General features: G+C 30.4%; 1 pseudogene; it reads right to left on the bottom strand.

Annotated features, from left to right (window-relative positions):
• Window positions 1-1,786: 1,786 nt before the first annotated feature.
• LOC149228865 (uncharacterized) lies at window positions 1,787-9,610 on the bottom strand (annotated as a pseudogene).
• Window positions 9,611-17,365: the final 7,755 nt, after the last annotated feature.

The raw sequence follows: 17,365 nt of genomic DNA, 5'->3' as shown, positions 1-17,365 counted from the left end.
TAGGATAATCAGCAAAATGTAATTATTGAAGTCGACTATGAATTAATTATCAACATAGTAAAAAGAATTATCCGGGGTTTGGAGCCGGAGAAGGTTTCAAAAAAATGGAGATTGATCCAGGTCTTTCAAAGGATCTAGCTCCACCTCAGAGGCCTACGCATGTTAAGTTTTAACCATGTGCGGAGGAAGGCCAACAAATTGGCTGATTTACTGGCTAATCAAGGAGTGAAGTGTAACATACATAGGGTTGAGATGGGTGGGAATGGATGGCCTCAGGATGGTCTCATGGATCAGTGCAACACCCAAGAAGATAAAGATATGATGGTGTATCGCATCAAAACCATGGAAGCTTGGTTATGAGTTGCAAGTTTTTCCTAGTTTTATTCTTTCTTAAGTTGCATGAAGGATTCTACGGCCTGAGTAGTTGGTTGGAGGGGCAGGGGCTTACTTCTTATAGGCTCACAAACAACTGCAAAGGAGAAGGTGGTAGTTGCGAGAATCCGGGCTATCGTGGCTACTGGAATATTCCTAATTCTCTGTACAAGGATGCAAATCCCCCCGCAAAGTGGTTTTCGGTGTATCGGGGTTTTAGAGCTCGAATCTACCTTACGCTGAAGGAAAGTAGGATTCAAGGTAACATCAAATAAAGCTCAGCCTTGTAGCTAGCCCTACGAGGACAGGAGAGGGCTCTCTCTCAGTCTATCTTGGCAAAAGATATCCAATAGAGCCTAAGATGACCCAAATGCAAAACTGATAATGATTTTAGGCTAGTAAAAAGATATGAAAGAGTTAATTCAATAAATAACTGAGTTTCTAGACTGTGTGGGACAAGGAAAGCATGAGCAGAGACTTAACCAAAGGCACAAGATATTTCATAAGGCGAGATAGGCATGAGGTTTTAGCAATCAAATTGAATTTAAATGAGGTGAAAAGACTGTTTACGAAAGCTGAAAAGGGTATTAATGTATGAATCCTTTCCAGGAAGAAGAAAACACATAAAGTCTGAACACTTCCTCAAGGCAGAGCAATGACTGAATTCTACCTTTCTCACTTAAAAGTATTCAGCTAGAAACGATCAGGAATGAATGGAGAAACATAAAAAAGACATATGAGACATAAAGGAAGAAACACATGCTAAATTCATACCGCAAGAATCTTATAAATCAGAGCTGCACCATTTAATTAATCCTCTGTCAAAACTGTACAGCCAAACGCTGAGTTATTCCTCCACCGTTTCCCAAAACTCAGAACCTTTTACAAATGTTTTTTCATACATTAAATAAACTCCATCTATGGTGAAACAAATCGATGAAAAATAGGGAGCTGGAAAACAAATCGAATAATATAGGAAAAGTGTTCTCCATCTGTTCTGGGGACAGAGCAGCGTTACATTATTCCATTTGAAAATCTCTGATGACCAATGGAAAGGTGTAAACTGTAACTGTAGACCCTTTGAATCATAAGTAATGTCTAAAAATAGGAAATCGAATCCTATTCATGTGCTGTTGTAGACATCTTCGCTTTATATTTAGGCTTTCGGTCTTGGACTGTTCGTTTTTCCCATTTGAATTAATACCATTTTTTTATAAAAATGGCCTTTAAATGATATTTCGCCTTTAATGAAGATCTTTCACTGATTCCTGTTACGTTTCTATTGCATTTAAAATCTGAAGTATATGTGGGTCTTTCTCCTTGGAAATCGAGTGTATCCCAATCATTTAGAATATTCTTAACAATTCATTGTTTAGCAGGATTTGTGTCCTCAAAGCACATGATTAGGCGCCCTTTATGCCTCTGTCAAAGTATTGAAAATAGCAGCCCTTGCGTGCCCAATATGGAGATAACCACGTGGCTTAGGATGGAAACATGTACACACATTTCCTATTTCAGCATCTAGTAGGTCAATGTCAAAGGAACTATCTGCTTTTTCTAAGAAATTTAGGATTTGTTGCCTCATTCTATCCCATAAGCCACAATAAATAGAAACAAAACTCCTGGTGGTAAAGGTATCATGCAAGCGACAAATAGTATCCACGAGCTGAGCATTTAAAGGCTGCATTCTTCCTCGAATTTCATTTTCACCTCCTGCTTCCTTTGTGTCTTGAAGAATTCTTTCACATTGCACGTTGTACATGTGTATTGTTAAATGTTGCAAGAGGAGAACCATATCTTGAAAATCAAGCCTCTTCAACTGTTCAGACCACATTAACAAAAGGCTAGCACACACATATACAAGGAAATCTGCAAAACCATCTCCTTCTGCAAGATATGTATCCCACAACCTTGTAACGAGATGAAAAGGAATCTCACGAATTAAAAGGTAGTTAAACCAGTGAAAAGAAAACGGTAGCAACTCTGGCCCTTGCTCCTCCACGTGTCTTAAAACTGGTTCATCAATTCGGCGCACCAACTCCTTCAATTTGAAAACAAGCCGCTGAATTCCTGGTTGAGCAAATGTATAATGGTCTTGAATATCAACAAGGAGTTTTGAAAGGCACCAGTAACAATCTGCCTCAACATTTAACATATTTTCTGGGGTTAAGTTTGAAAGCATCCAGTTTTCCATATCACCTTCTAAGTATTCTGATGAAAATACTACTAAGAATGGGGTTGAAAATCATTTATCCCTTGGACATAACCACTTGCAGGATGACGAATGGCCCATGTATAAAGAATATGCTCCAAGGATGCTTGTATGTCTATTTGCTAAAAGAAAGTGACATCTGTCATAGTCCTTGGAAAATCCACTGTAATCTGCAGCGACATATTTCTCATCTTTAGTGCGATCAGCATCTGGTATGTCAAAGTACCGAGAGATTTTCAAGCGGAGAACACCTAAGATGCCATCCTGGACAGGTGACGAATATCTAATTTGGAGCAAGGAGACCGAATGATTCAAAATTTCTTGGAGGCAATGTCAAAGTTGGTGTCGGCCCTGTGCGCCGCATGCAATCCCAACGCGCCGCGCCGTATGAGTGTGCCGCGCCAGTGAAAATTTGAATTGAGAAAATCGGCTCTATGAGCCGTGCACAACCAGTGCGCCGCGCCAGTTGCCTATGCGCCGCGCTCTGTCACCAACACACAGTAACGGCCCTTTCAAACACTATTTGCTCTTCAAGCTTCAAACTTGACCTTTCTCTTTAATTTTTCGAATGGCACTAGTTACAAAGGAATAAATAGCTTTGAAATATCTTGACAAGAGATGGTTTAAATTTTTACTTCTTCAAAAACCCACTTCATAATGTTTTTGACTCTGGCACTTTGTCGTTTAATGAAACTCTATCTTTTGGCTTTGTCATTGATTTTCTGGACTCAAAATGATGAAATTGGTTGATTTTTTCCCCGGATATAGGCATATTTTGACTAAGGAAGACGAGGGCTTGCTTTTGAAATATTTTATGGTGGAAAAATACAAGTATTTTATTACAAAAACAAATTTGACAATTTATTATTCAAAACAGAGTTTTGAACAAGAAATATCCTTGAATATGCTTGAGGATGAAATTTTGAACTGAGAACTTCTTTGAAAACCATCCTCATGGCCTGTAGGCAGTTATTAAACATTTCAAAAGACTAAACCCTAGACTCAAAAACTAAAAGATTCTTTTTGACCAAAATAGTCAGAGATTGATGAACACAGAGAAATTTTAACCAACCCAGCCGGTACAAGCATGAGGGAAACAAGAAAACCAAGCCCTTCCGTCAAAGAATGGCATGCCCCTAGCGGAATGCAACGAAGTGAATTAAGCGAGACACCTAAAAATGAATATTGAAAAAGAGGAATGATCTCTGACAGAGGGATGACCAGACTCACTCTAACATGGGGGACTCTCAAGCATCATGTGGTTTTCAGGTTTTTGAGCGATCACACTCATCGTGCTACACATGGCTAGGGAGTGGGCTGCTTTACTGTACTTATCGCATGTTGACTAGGAGTACTTTTGCTCGGTGCGATATGACCCTTGACCGTCGGATCTGGCATGGCAAATCTACGGCTAGGATTCATCGGGCAGGTCTGTGTGTCCATAAGGTTAAAAGGCAGTCTTCTTTGTAGCGTGATTCTTTCCTCTACCATTGGTTCAAGTTTGAGGGATAGTGTTTTACTTCTTATAAGCTCATAGATGGTTGCAAAGGAAAGTGCAGTAGTAGCTAGAATTCGAGCTCTCGTGGATACTGAAATATTCTTGATTCTCCGTACAAGGACGCAAATCTTCCCGCAGAGTGGTTGTTGGTGTATCAGGGGTCTCTTGGGTGGTTTTTAGTTTTCAAGTTTTTGGAGCGATCTCGCTCACCATGCTACACGTGGCCGAGGGGTGTGTTTGTTTACCACCCTTATCGCACGTTAACTAGCAGTATTTTTGCTCAGCGCGATATGACCCTTGACCAGCATGGCGGATTTATGGCTAGGATTCATCGAGTAGGTCTATGGGTCCATAAGGTAGGTAGTCTTTTATGGAGTGCAAAACTTTCCTCTACTGTTGGATCAAGTTGGGAGGATCTACAATCAGGAAGCTATGCGCTTATTGGTAGGTCCAACTGTCATTTGGTAGGAGACTGTTGTTGGTGTTTAAAGGAATTGCTGGGCAGATTTTGTGGCCTTGATACTTTTTGCTTTTGAGGGTGGGGATGTTTTGTGGGTAGGGATTTGTGTTTTCAGACTTCACTCGAGACCCTTGGATTTTTAGAAATTGGTTTAGACTAGATCCGTGATTCCTTGTGGATGGTTTTAACCTATGTAAATATTTTCTCAATTTAATGATAACGGAGGTACGACTCTTGCTTTAGCAAAAAAAAGAATGTACTCATTCATGTGCACTTTTTTTTTTAAATTACTTTATCTCATTATATTAAATTTGATGTAAAATAAAAGTGAAAATTCAAATATTTAAAAATGGCCTACATTCATTTTTAAAGTAACTTTTAGCACAACATCTCTTGCATATATGTGACAACATCTCCCTAATGTACTAGACTATAGAGCCCCTCTCAGCCCAATTATTATTATTAATATTATGAAAATAATTAGTGCCATGGAAATTAAGTCTTGTACTTGGAGAGGTTTAAAGTTCAATTTCCCTAATTTACCTATGAAACTCATATATAGCGACATACAAATTATTGTGGTAGTAGTGAAAATTGAGACCAACACAGTTCTGTATTCCTTTATATGTTAAAAAAGAATTAAAAAAAGGAATTAATAAGTAATGAAGTGTTATGTGTGAGGAGGTTCAAAGATCAATTTCTCTAATTTACTTATCAAGGTTATATATATGGACATACAAATTATAGTGGTAGTAATTAAAATTTAGACCAACAAAGTTTTGTATTGCTTTATATATTAAAAAATAATTAATAAGTGTTAATAATATATATATATATATATATATATATATATATATATATATATATATATATATATGTTACAATATTACTTTTTATAAAAATATTTTATTATTATTATTATTATTAAATTAGCTTTAATATCAATTTTATCAATACTACATATCTAAAGCATGATAAAACATTTCATCATTAAAATAATTTATCTAACTTATATCTTAAATTAATTTTATGACAAACTTGATAGATTAATTACTTTTAACATAAGTTTCAACATGCATTCTAATTACTACTCTTAAAAAAGACTTTTGCACCTTGATACATTTGATCCCACTATAAACTTGATAGATTAAGAATTAAGATGGTTCTAAGCTAGTTTCATGTTATATGGCATAAAAAAATAAGTTCTTTTTTACGTCATCCTTAAGTCCTGATGGTGGATACCATTTGCGATTTGAAACGTTGGCATAAAAATGTTCATACTGTGGATTCTCGGTAACTAAGTCAAAAGATACAAACCACAGATCTCTTAAATCCAAGTTCTTTTTTATTTTTATAAAGTGATAAGTTTTTCACTTGTTTTTTTCATATATTACCTTTTAATACACAATATTTTTTAATTAAATAATTGTTTGTTTAAATTTATTTTGAAATTAATATTTAATTATATTTACTTTTTGAATCTTTTGTAACTATATTTTTCAAGAATAATTTTTCCCCAAAAGCATTAACTTTGGTTAAAAAACTACCTCAACTTAAGTTGACTATGAACTTAAATCCATCTTAATGCCCCATTTTATGAGAAAAGGAAATATGTTGAGGTGCAGAGCTATTTTATAGTAAAAAGACAATTGATCCCTTTAGGTGTTTGGTAGATACAGAATTAAGAGTGATCTAGGTTGGTTAATTTAATTTTCATTAGTATAATTTAAAATAAGTTTACCCTATAATAAAACTTGATACCTCTCAGCTCACATTAGGTCCATAATTAATATGTATTTATGAGGATTAAATAATCAAATCAAAATATTTGAATAACCTAACTTAAAAATAACTTCACATTACATTACTTTATTATATTAAAAATAGACTAGAAAAACAATCATTCATACTTCCAAATAAATAAATACAGGAACAATTGAGAAGATACAAAATAATTACAGCCACAGAATAATTTAGGGACTAATATTAGTAGGTGGGCTAATTTTATAGTTTGCATATTACATAATACTGAAATTCCCAAGATTTCTAAACTTTATGATAAATTTCTATACTTAAAATTGTCTTTAATTACAACTGGACACAACATTCAAAATGCAAAAAGTGTGTTGTGTAACAAGTTTCTATAGGGGTACTAACAATATTACCTTACTTATCACTCTCACATTCCATAGCCTATGTAAAATTAACAATGTTTTTTCCATCAATGAACTTGAAATAACAAATTAAAGAGGAACAACTATCTGATAACAGTTCCAGTCCCATAATATAATACTGACTTTAAATTGCAAAAACTGCTGAGAAAGAAAACCAAAAACCAGAAAATGTGTACTCTAAACCTAATGACCTCTCAAATTCATGTTGAAACGAACCGAATTGCAGAAAGGTAGGTACCCTGCCAATTGCAGAGTGATTTAACGATTAATTTTCATACCGAATATTGAAAAGCTCATGTATCTGTTCAGCGGTTTTCCATTTCAACATATCAGCAATAGTTTGTGACCACCGCGTAGTTGGCAGCCTTTGCAAGTTCGACGAGTGTGGCGCGATCATCTACCAGACCTATCACGAACTCCACATCACACGTTTTGACGGCATCAAGTGATATTCTGGGGCCATCAAGAACATTGTATCTGCAATATTGAATAACCAGACGCAGAGTCTTCGCAGAAACGAGAGGCAGAGGAATGGTAATGTGGGTGCCCAAGTCGATGCCACAAATCCATATATTCATTTTTTTTAGAATTTAGTTAATTTATATGAGAATATAGTAAATATTTTCATTTATTTAAAATTCCATGAATTTTTTAAATACAAATAAATAAATAAAATGTTTAAATTTTCCCTATTTCTTTTAACCATAGGCATTTTTTCACTTTATTTAAAAGTAAAGTTTTTTTTATCTTCATGACTTTTATTTTGACAGTTTGTCACCATGATTCTAAAATGAATATGTGTCTCTTTTATGAAAGAGGAATGTGATCCCACAGTTTTGCACCTTGAATGAAAAAATGGTATAAAGAAACATGAACAAATTGAAAATGGTTTTTGTGTAGTCTAAATGGGAATAAGCATATATTATGTTGAGGGCCTAAAAATACCATGTTAAAAACCATGGGTTAAGAATACCATAAGAAGAACCATGTATTGTGAAGATAGAGTTTGATAATGTTTAATTATTTATTCACTTACTTTATTTTATTCTATTTTATTTTGTTTTTATGTAATTTGACTAATTCAAAATAGTTACAAGATAAGACATTACACCATTTTTTCTATACTATGTTGGAGAGCACCTCTCAACCCAACTAAAATTTGTAAAATCATCCTATTAACTTAGGATCTACCAACCAAGTACAAAGAGGATCAAATCTCTTGAGATACAAATATCTTTTATAGAGGAAAGAGATTTGATCCCGTTAACCAAGTAGAGAGAGGATCAAATCTCTTGAGATACAAATATCTTTTATAGTGGAAAGAGATTTGATCCCTCTAAGAGCTTGGTAGATCACCACCTAACATGAGTCTAAGTTGGTTTAATGGCCCTTTAAATAAACAATATTCCATATGAATGTCATGGGTTCTCCATATGATGGGTCATTTGTAGTTCTATTTTATTTTATAGAGTTATTTTTTTTGTTTTTTTGAAAGTTGAAATGTTATTTTAAACTTGAAATCACAGTGTTTGATTTTTCTTGGTAAAGATTTTTATTATCTTATTCACAATTTGGGTGATGTGAGTATGTTCAAAATAGTGAACCTAATTGTGAAAGTTTGGGCTTAGTTTCAACTAATAAACAACCCAATATTTAAAATTTCTATTGGATAAGGTTTTCTTTCAACTAACTAAGAACCTACATTCCACAATAAGAAATCTAGGAAGGAGATCATGATGGAATTCTAATCAAACTCAAGATTATTTATAATTAAGATTAATAAAAGTGGTTTTCTTATATTTGATCTAATATCGTGAAAAAGCAAATGACCATACTAAATAAGGAAATTTATGTCTTTCAATAGGGTATATTATAGAATAATTCTATTAACAAAATATATGTTCTCAAAACTAGGGGCCCAAAAACAACCAACAACAAAATTGACTATTTTACTCCAATTTTATTTCAATTATTAATTTTTTTATTTTTATTTTTTCTTGAGCGAATTTAATATACCCCTATAAAATGAATATGAATCAATGCATATGTATGTAATCTATATAACATTCAAAAATATAATTTAAACATTAAAAAATTACACATTGTTTTTTTGGGCTCTAAAATAAACTTGCACTAGAATAAAAGTTAATCCCCCTAAGCTCATGTTAAATCCATGATTATGATTAAAATGAGTTTAAGCTCATTAAATAATTAAATCAAAATATTTAAATAACTTAAAATAACAATAACATCACCTTACATTACAATATCTCTTCTATACAGATCCACCCAAGAAACTTTAAATAATATATTTTCCATTTATTATATTAAACATAAACTAGAACAACAACCATTCATACTTCCAAATAAATAATAACACCGCCAATTGACTAGATACAAAGTAATTACAACAAGAACCAATCACTGTATTCAAAGTGCAAAAGGTGTAATGTGTAACAAGTTTCTATCAAAATACTAACAATCTTAAGGTTCTTATCAATCTCACATTTAATAGCCGGTATAAAATTAACAATATCTTTTCATTATAAACCTAAAATAACAGATTGAAAAATGAGAAATTGTGTACTAGAAAATCCCCTTTCATAATATAATACTGACTTTAAAACAGATTGAAAAATGAGAAATTGTGCACTAGAAAATCCCCTTTCATAATATAATACTGACTTTAAATTGCAAAACTGCTAGTAGAAAAAGTCAAAATGAAAAAAAACCCTAAAATGCCTAAAGAGATATATACTCTAAACCTAATGACATGATCTCAACAGAATTGCAGAAAGAGAAGTACTCTGATAGTGATTTAACGATTAATTTTCATACCTAATGTTGAAAAGCTGACGTATCTGTTCAAGGTTTTCGATTTCAACATCAGCCATTGTTTGTCCAAAAAGTTTGTGACCACCGGGTAGTTGGCGGCCTTTGTAACTTCAAAGAGTGTTGCGCGATCATCTACCAAAGCTAATATATATAATGATAGGTTAATATATTACATATCATAATCTAACAAATTACTCCAAGAGCTAATATAATTATAATGATATATTAATATATTGTATATTATAATATAATAAATTAGTCTAAAATTATTAAATTTAATGATATTAATATTATAATATATTAATATGAATATTAGATTTAATAATAATATAAATATTGATTTTTCAATATGAATATTAGAGTTAATAATGCTTTTTACATTGTATTAATAATAATTTGGGGATGTTATTTGGACTATAGGCTTTACTTAAATAAAATAAGCTCAATAACAAATAAAATAAAATTTATAATTGAAATAAATGGTCTTTCACATACAAAAAAATATCTAGCAATGTAGGCATATGCTGGATATTATCATGTAGAAAGTGTACATGAAAAGAGACAATCATTAGATTGTGGCATCATTGTTGAATTCAAGCAATCCACTTGATCAAGATCAAAAGATAGGAATATTATTGAAGGGAATCTACAATAATTTGGGAAAATACAAGAAATTATTGAGTTGGACTACCACTATTTTAAATGTTGTATTTTTGAGTGTAGATGGTATGTAGAATTTGAGAGTGCACTAAGACATGATACTCATAGTAGATTGTTTTCTATAGATTAGTCAAAGTTCCTATGGAAGGATAAGGAGCAGTATCTTCTACCAATTCATTGTGAGCAATTATTTTTTTAACTCAAAGAATATATGTGTGCACTCATTCATGTGCACTTATTTTTTATAAATTAATTTATCTTAGTATATTAAGTTCGATGTAAAATAAAAGTGAAAATTCAAGTATTTAAAAATGGCCTATATTGATTTTTAAAGTAATCTTAAAACCTGTGGTGCATAATATGATATCCCATGCTTATTCTGTAAATTTAATACTTTGTTAATATTCTACACCTACTTAGATTGTTTCTTTTGTCCTCTAAGTCAACCCAATGATCCTCCATCCATTTAAGTTTTTATTCCACCATCAAATTGATCAAATATCTAAAGTACATGAAAATTACTTTAGAATATAAATAATGAATTGGGATACTTTCTTTGATCGGAATCCAAGATCATGAAGCCAAAGGAGCACTATTGTGGTTATATTCTACACCTTTGCATAGCTCCAAAGCTGGGTCTAGTGCTAATAGGGAATTAATGCTACCTTGAAAATGTATTTTGGAAACTTATATGTTGTATAATTTTGAGAACTTGGTAGTGAATTTTAGAGGATGTGACATATTCATATAAAATGGTGAACAATAGAGATGTTAATGCTAAATCACTTTAGAATATGTGCAACATATTAAGAAGTAACACATTGAAAGACAAGTAATTCTGTGATAAAAATTGCCCTCCCATAATATATAATACTGACTTTGAATTGCAAAAACTGCTACTGGAAAATGTCAAATTGCAAACCAAAAAAACCTAGAATGATTAAGGAAATGTGTACTCTAAACCTACTGGCATGCTCTCAAATTCATGTTCAAACGAACCGAATTGCAGAAAGGGAGGTACTATGCCATTGGAGAGTGATTTAACGATGAAAATGGCAGAGTGATTTAAGGATTAATTTTCATACCGAATTTTGAAAAGCTGACCTATCTCTTCAACGGTTTTCCCTTTCAACATATCAGCAATAGTTTGTGACCACCAGGTAGTTGGTAGCCTTTGCAACTTCGAAGAGTGTGGCGCGATAATCTACAAGAGCTCTCATGAAATCCTCATCCCATGTTTTGACGGCATCAAGTGATATAGGGGGCATCAAGAACAGGGTATCCGCAATATTGAATGAACAGACGCAGAATCTTCGCAGAAACGAGAGGCAGAGAAATGGTAATGTTGGTGCCCAAGTCGCCCATCCTCCTCTTTATGACGTCTTAAGTCGATGCCACAAATGCATATATTCAGTTTTTTAAATTCAGCTAATCTTATATAAGAACATGGAAAATATTTCCATTTATCTAAAATGTTATAAACTCTTCAAATATAAATGAATAGATAAAGTGTTTAAATCTTCTCTAATTCTTTGAACCATAGTCAATTATTTTACTTTATTTAAAAGTAAAGCTTTATTTATTCTCATGACTTTCTTTTGTTGGTTTGTCATCATGATTCTGAAATGAATATGTGTCACCTTTGATGAAAGAGGAATGTAATTTCATAGGTTTTCACCTTGAATGAAAAAATGGTATAAAGAAATATGAGCAAATTGAAAATGTTGCTTGTATTTTTTCATTGGAATAATCATATCTCATGTTCAGGGCCTAAGAATATCATGGTAAAAACCATGGGTTAAGAATACCATAGGTTACTTTATTTTGTTTTTATGTAATTTGAATGATTCAAAATACTTACAAGACAAGACATTACACAATTTTTTGTAAACTATGTTGGAGAGCACCTCTCAAGTCAACTATAATTTGTAAAATCATCTTACTAACTTTTGATCTACCATGTAGGGAGAGGGATCAAATCTATTGAGATACAAATATATTTTATAGTGAAAAGAGATTTTGGAAAAATTGTAAATTAATTGGAATTTTATGTCTTTAAATAAGGTACACTATGGAATAATACTATTAGCAAAATATGTGTTATCAAAACTCTAAACCAAAAACAACCAACAATAAAATTTACTATTTTACTTCAGTTTTATTTTAATTATTAATTTTATTTTATTTGTTTTTATCCAATTTAATATACACCTATAAAATAAATCAATGCACATAGATGCAATCTATATAACATTCAAAAATATAATTTAAACAATAAAAGTTAATCATTATTTTTTGTACTCCAACATAAACTTGCACTAGAAAAAACTTAATTCCTTTGAGCTCATTCTAAATCCATACTTATAATTAAAATAAAATTAAACATTAAATAATATCTTTTTCTTTTATTATATTAAAAATAAACAAAAACAACAACCATTTATACTTCAAAATAAATAATAACAAGCACACTACATGCAAAGTAATTAACGAGGAGCTAGTCACGACATCCAAAGTGCAAAGGGTGTAGTGTGTAACAAGTTTCTATCAAGGTACTTGATATTCAGCAGTTTTGCCTTTCAACATACATTATGTCCAAAAAGTTTGTGACCACAGAGTAGTTTGGAGCCTTTGTAACTTCAAAGAGTGCAGGGCTAGCTAATATATATAATGATATATTAAAGTATTATATATTATATTATAAAAAATTTAATGTTGTATTAGTCGAAAGTTGTTAAATTTAATAATATTAATATTATAATACATTAATGTGAATATTAGATTTAATAATAATATATATTGATTTTTTAATATCTAATGGTAACAATGCTTTTTTGAATGGTATTAATAATAATTGAAATAAATGGCTCACATCCAAAAAAATATCTAGCGATGTGGACATATGGTGGACATTATCATGTTGAACTTGTACATGTAAATACACAATCATTGTCTCATTGGATTGTGGCATCTTTGTTGAATTCAAGCAATCCACTTGATCAAGTTCAAAAGATAAGAATATTATTGAAGGGAATGTACAATGATTTCAAAAAATACAAAAAATTATTGGGTTGCCTTAAGCTATTTTAAATGTTTTATTTTTAAGTGTAGATGGTACGTAGAATTTGAGAGTGCTGGAAAGACATGATACCCATAGTGGATTGATTTCTATAGATTCCTCAAAGTTCTTATGGAAGAATAAGGAGCCTTATCTTCTACCAATTGATTGTGAGCAAGTATTTTCTTAATTCAAATAGTAATGTACTCATTCATGTGCACTTTTTTTTTAATTACTTTATCTCATTATATTAAGTTTGATGTAAAATAAAAGTGAAAATTCAAGTATTTAAAAATGGCCTACATTCATTTTTAAAGTAACTTTATTAATTTTTTTTAAAGTAACTTCAGGCACAACATCTCTTGCAATTATGTGACAACATCTCCCTAGTGTACTTTGTTTTAGAGCCCCTCTCAGCCCATTTATTATTATTAATATTATGAAAAGAATTAGTGCCATGCAAATGATGTCTTATGTGTGAGGAGTTTCAATGTTCAATTTCCCTAATTTACCTATGAAATACATAAATAGGAACATACAGATTATAGTGGTAGTAGTTAAAATTGAGACCAACATAGTTGTGTATTAATTTATATATTAAAAAAGAATTAAAAAGAGAAATTAATAAGTAATGAAGTCTTATGTGTGAGGAGGTTCAATGTTCAATTTCCCTAATTTACTTATGAAGATCATATATAAGGACATACAGATTACAGTGGTAGTAATTAAAATTTAGACCAACAAAGTTGTGTATTCCTTTATATATTCAAAATGAATTAATAAGTGTGAATAATATATATATATTAAAAAAATATGTTACAATATTACTTTTTATTAAAAAAAAAATTGTAACTTTTTTATTTATTAAAGGAGCTTTAATATCATTGTTTATCAATACTACATATCTAAAAGCATGATAAAACATTTTATCATTAAAATAATTTAGCTAACTCTTATCTTAATTTAATTTTATGACAAACTTGACAGATTAATTAGTTTTAAAATAAATTTCAACATGCATTGTAATTACTACTCTTAAAAAAGAATTTTGCACCTTGATACATTTGATCCAACTAGAAACTATAGATTAAGAATTTAGATGGATCTAGGGTAGTTTCACGTTATATGGCATAAAAAAAAAGTGCTTTTTTATTTTTATAAAGTGATAACTCTTTCACTTATTTTTTTCATACATTACTTTTTAATATAAATTATTTTTTAATTAAATAGTTATTTGTTCAAATTTATTTTCAAATTAATATCTAATTATATTTATTTTTTGAATTCTTTTTTAAATATATTTTTCGGGAATAATTTTTCCCCAAACACATTAAGTTTGGTTAAAAAATCTACCTCAACTCATGTTGACTATGAAATTAGATCAATCTTAATTCCCCATTTAATGAGCAAAGCAAATCTGTTGAGGTGCAAAGCTCTTTTATAGTAAAAAGACATTTGACCCATTAGGTGTTTGGTAGATACAAAATTAAGAGTGATCTAGGCTGGATAATTTAATTTACATTAGTATAATTTAAATTTTTAAATAAGATTAAATCACTTATTTGTTTCTTTATATAAAATATATATTCTTAATTGATATTCGTTTGCAACAATAAAGTTCATGTGAGTGGAACAACTTAATTACTGAACATTTTTTCCCAAACAAATTAAGTTTGGTTAAAAAACCTACCTCCACTTACAAGTTGGCTACCAACTTACACTTAATGCCCCATTTAATGAGCAAAGCAAACCATTTGAGGTGCAAACCTCTTTTACAGTAAAAGGAGATTTCATCCGTTTAGGTGTTGATAGATATAGAATTAAGAGTTATCTAGGTTGGATAATTTAATTTTCATTGGTATAAATTTTTTAATAATCTTAAATCATTGATTTGTTTCTTTATATAAAATATATATATTCTTAATTGATATTCATTTCAAACAATAAAATAATAAAAAAATAGTTCATGTGAGTGGAACAAGTCAATTACTCTACACAATATTAAAAAAAAATCACATGAAAAAAGTTGGTAAATTAAAACCGTTAAATTGTTAAAGTTTTTCATTTTAATAATGTTAAATTTATCTTTAGAATTAAAAATACAACTTAAATTACAAAAATTGGCAATTTTGAAAACTATTATAAATTTAAAGTTGACTAAAAACAAAACAGTTAAATTCCCCTTAAACAAAATGGCTATATTAATTAAAATAAAATCCTTAAAATGAATTTTATATATAATTCCACAACTCTACTTCTTAATTAAGGAAAATAAGTAAAACCTCTCCATTATATGTTTTCAATTCAAAATCTAGTACAAACTAAAAAGGTTTAAAAGAATTAGTTAAACATGGATATATTCATTTTTAAAATTTTTTAGCTAATCATATTAATCATATATAAGAACATGGAAAATATGTCCATTTATTTGAAATTTTCTATTTTTTATTATCTTCTTCACAAATTTAGTTGCCAATGAACCACATTTTCAAGGTCTAGGTCTTATTTTCAACTAAGAAACAACCTAATATTTAAAATTTTGCGTCTATTGTCTAGGGTTTCTTTTTCACTCACCAACAACTGGTTCACAATCTCAAATCTAGGAAGGAAATCATGATGAGATTATAATCAAATTTATAAATGAATCTAAGATTATTTTTAATTAAAATTGATAAAAGTAGTTTTCTTACTTTTTAATCTAATAAAAAAATGATACACTTGAACACAAAAATCTGCAGAGTAGCATTGGGGTAGGAGAACATTGAATCCTCTCCAAATCTTGGAGAAAAAAATTATTGACCAAACAACAATTCAAAGTACTTTCACATTATCAATAGCTCAACAACTTGCCACAATTTTTATATAATTGAAACACTAAATCTTTGAAAAAAAATTAAGTTAATTGGAATTTTATGTCTTTAAACTAGCTATATTATAGAGTAATACTATTAGCAAAAAATGTGTTGTCAATACTGGTAGGCCAAAAACTATCAGTAATAAAATTGGCTATTTTACCTCAATTTTATTTCAAATTATTAATTTTATTTTATTTTTTATTTAGCCAATTTAGTATACTAGTATAAAATGAATCCATGCACCTGTATGTAATCTCTATAACGTTCAGAAAGATAATTTAAAAAATAAAAAGTTACACATTATTTTTGTTCTTTAAAATAAGTTTACCCTATAATAAAACTTGATGCCTCTCAACTCACAATAGATTTATGAGAATTAAATAATTAAATCAAAATATTTGAATAACCTAACTTAAGAAGAACATCACATTACATTATAATATCACTTCCATACCTATCCACACACAAACATTAAATAGTATATTTCTCTTTTATTGTATTAAAAATAAACTGCAGCAACCATTGATACTTCCAAATAAATAATAACAAGAACAATTGAGCATAATTACAACTATACAATAATTTAGGTGTTAATATTAGTAGGTGGGCTAATTTTATAATTTGCATATTACATAATAGTTAAATTCCAGGGATTTCTAAACTTTATAATAAATTTTTATGGTTAAAATTTTCTTTAATTACAATTGGACACAGCATTCAAAGTGAAAAAGATGTATTGTATAACAACTTTCTATCAAAGTACTAACAATGTTACAGTATCTATCACTCTCACAATCCATATTCTATGTAAAATTAACATTTTTTTTATTTATAAACAGAAAATAACAGATTGAAAAACGAACAATTGTGTAATAACAGTTCCAGTCCCATTCTATAATACTGACTTTAAGTTGCAAAAAATGCTAATAGAAGGAAAAAAAAACTAAGGAAATGTGTACTCTAAACCTAATGACATTCTCTCAAATTCATGTTCAAACGGGCAGAAGGAGAGGTACTCTGCCAATTGCAGAGTGACTTAACAATTAATTTCCATACCAAATATTGAAAAGCTCACGTATATGTTCAGCGGTTTTCCCTTTCAACATATCAGCAATAGTTTGTGACCACCGCTTAGTTGGTAGCCTTTGCAAGTTCGATGAGTGTGGAGCGATCATCTACAAGAGCTGTCACGAACTCCACATCCCACGTTTTGATGGCATCAAGTGATATAGTGGGGCCAT

Source organism: Pinus tabuliformis, chromosome J (genome assembly GCF_031772625.1).
Source record: "Pinus tabuliformis cultivar Carrire ecotype Pingquan chromosome J, CPIR1, whole genome shotgun sequence".
Classification (NCBI taxonomy): Eukaryota; Viridiplantae; Streptophyta; class Pinopsida; order Pinales; family Pinaceae; genus Pinus; species Pinus tabuliformis.
The sequence above is the reverse complement of the archived record's forward strand: the minus strand, read 5'-3'. Positions and strand labels throughout refer to the sequence as shown.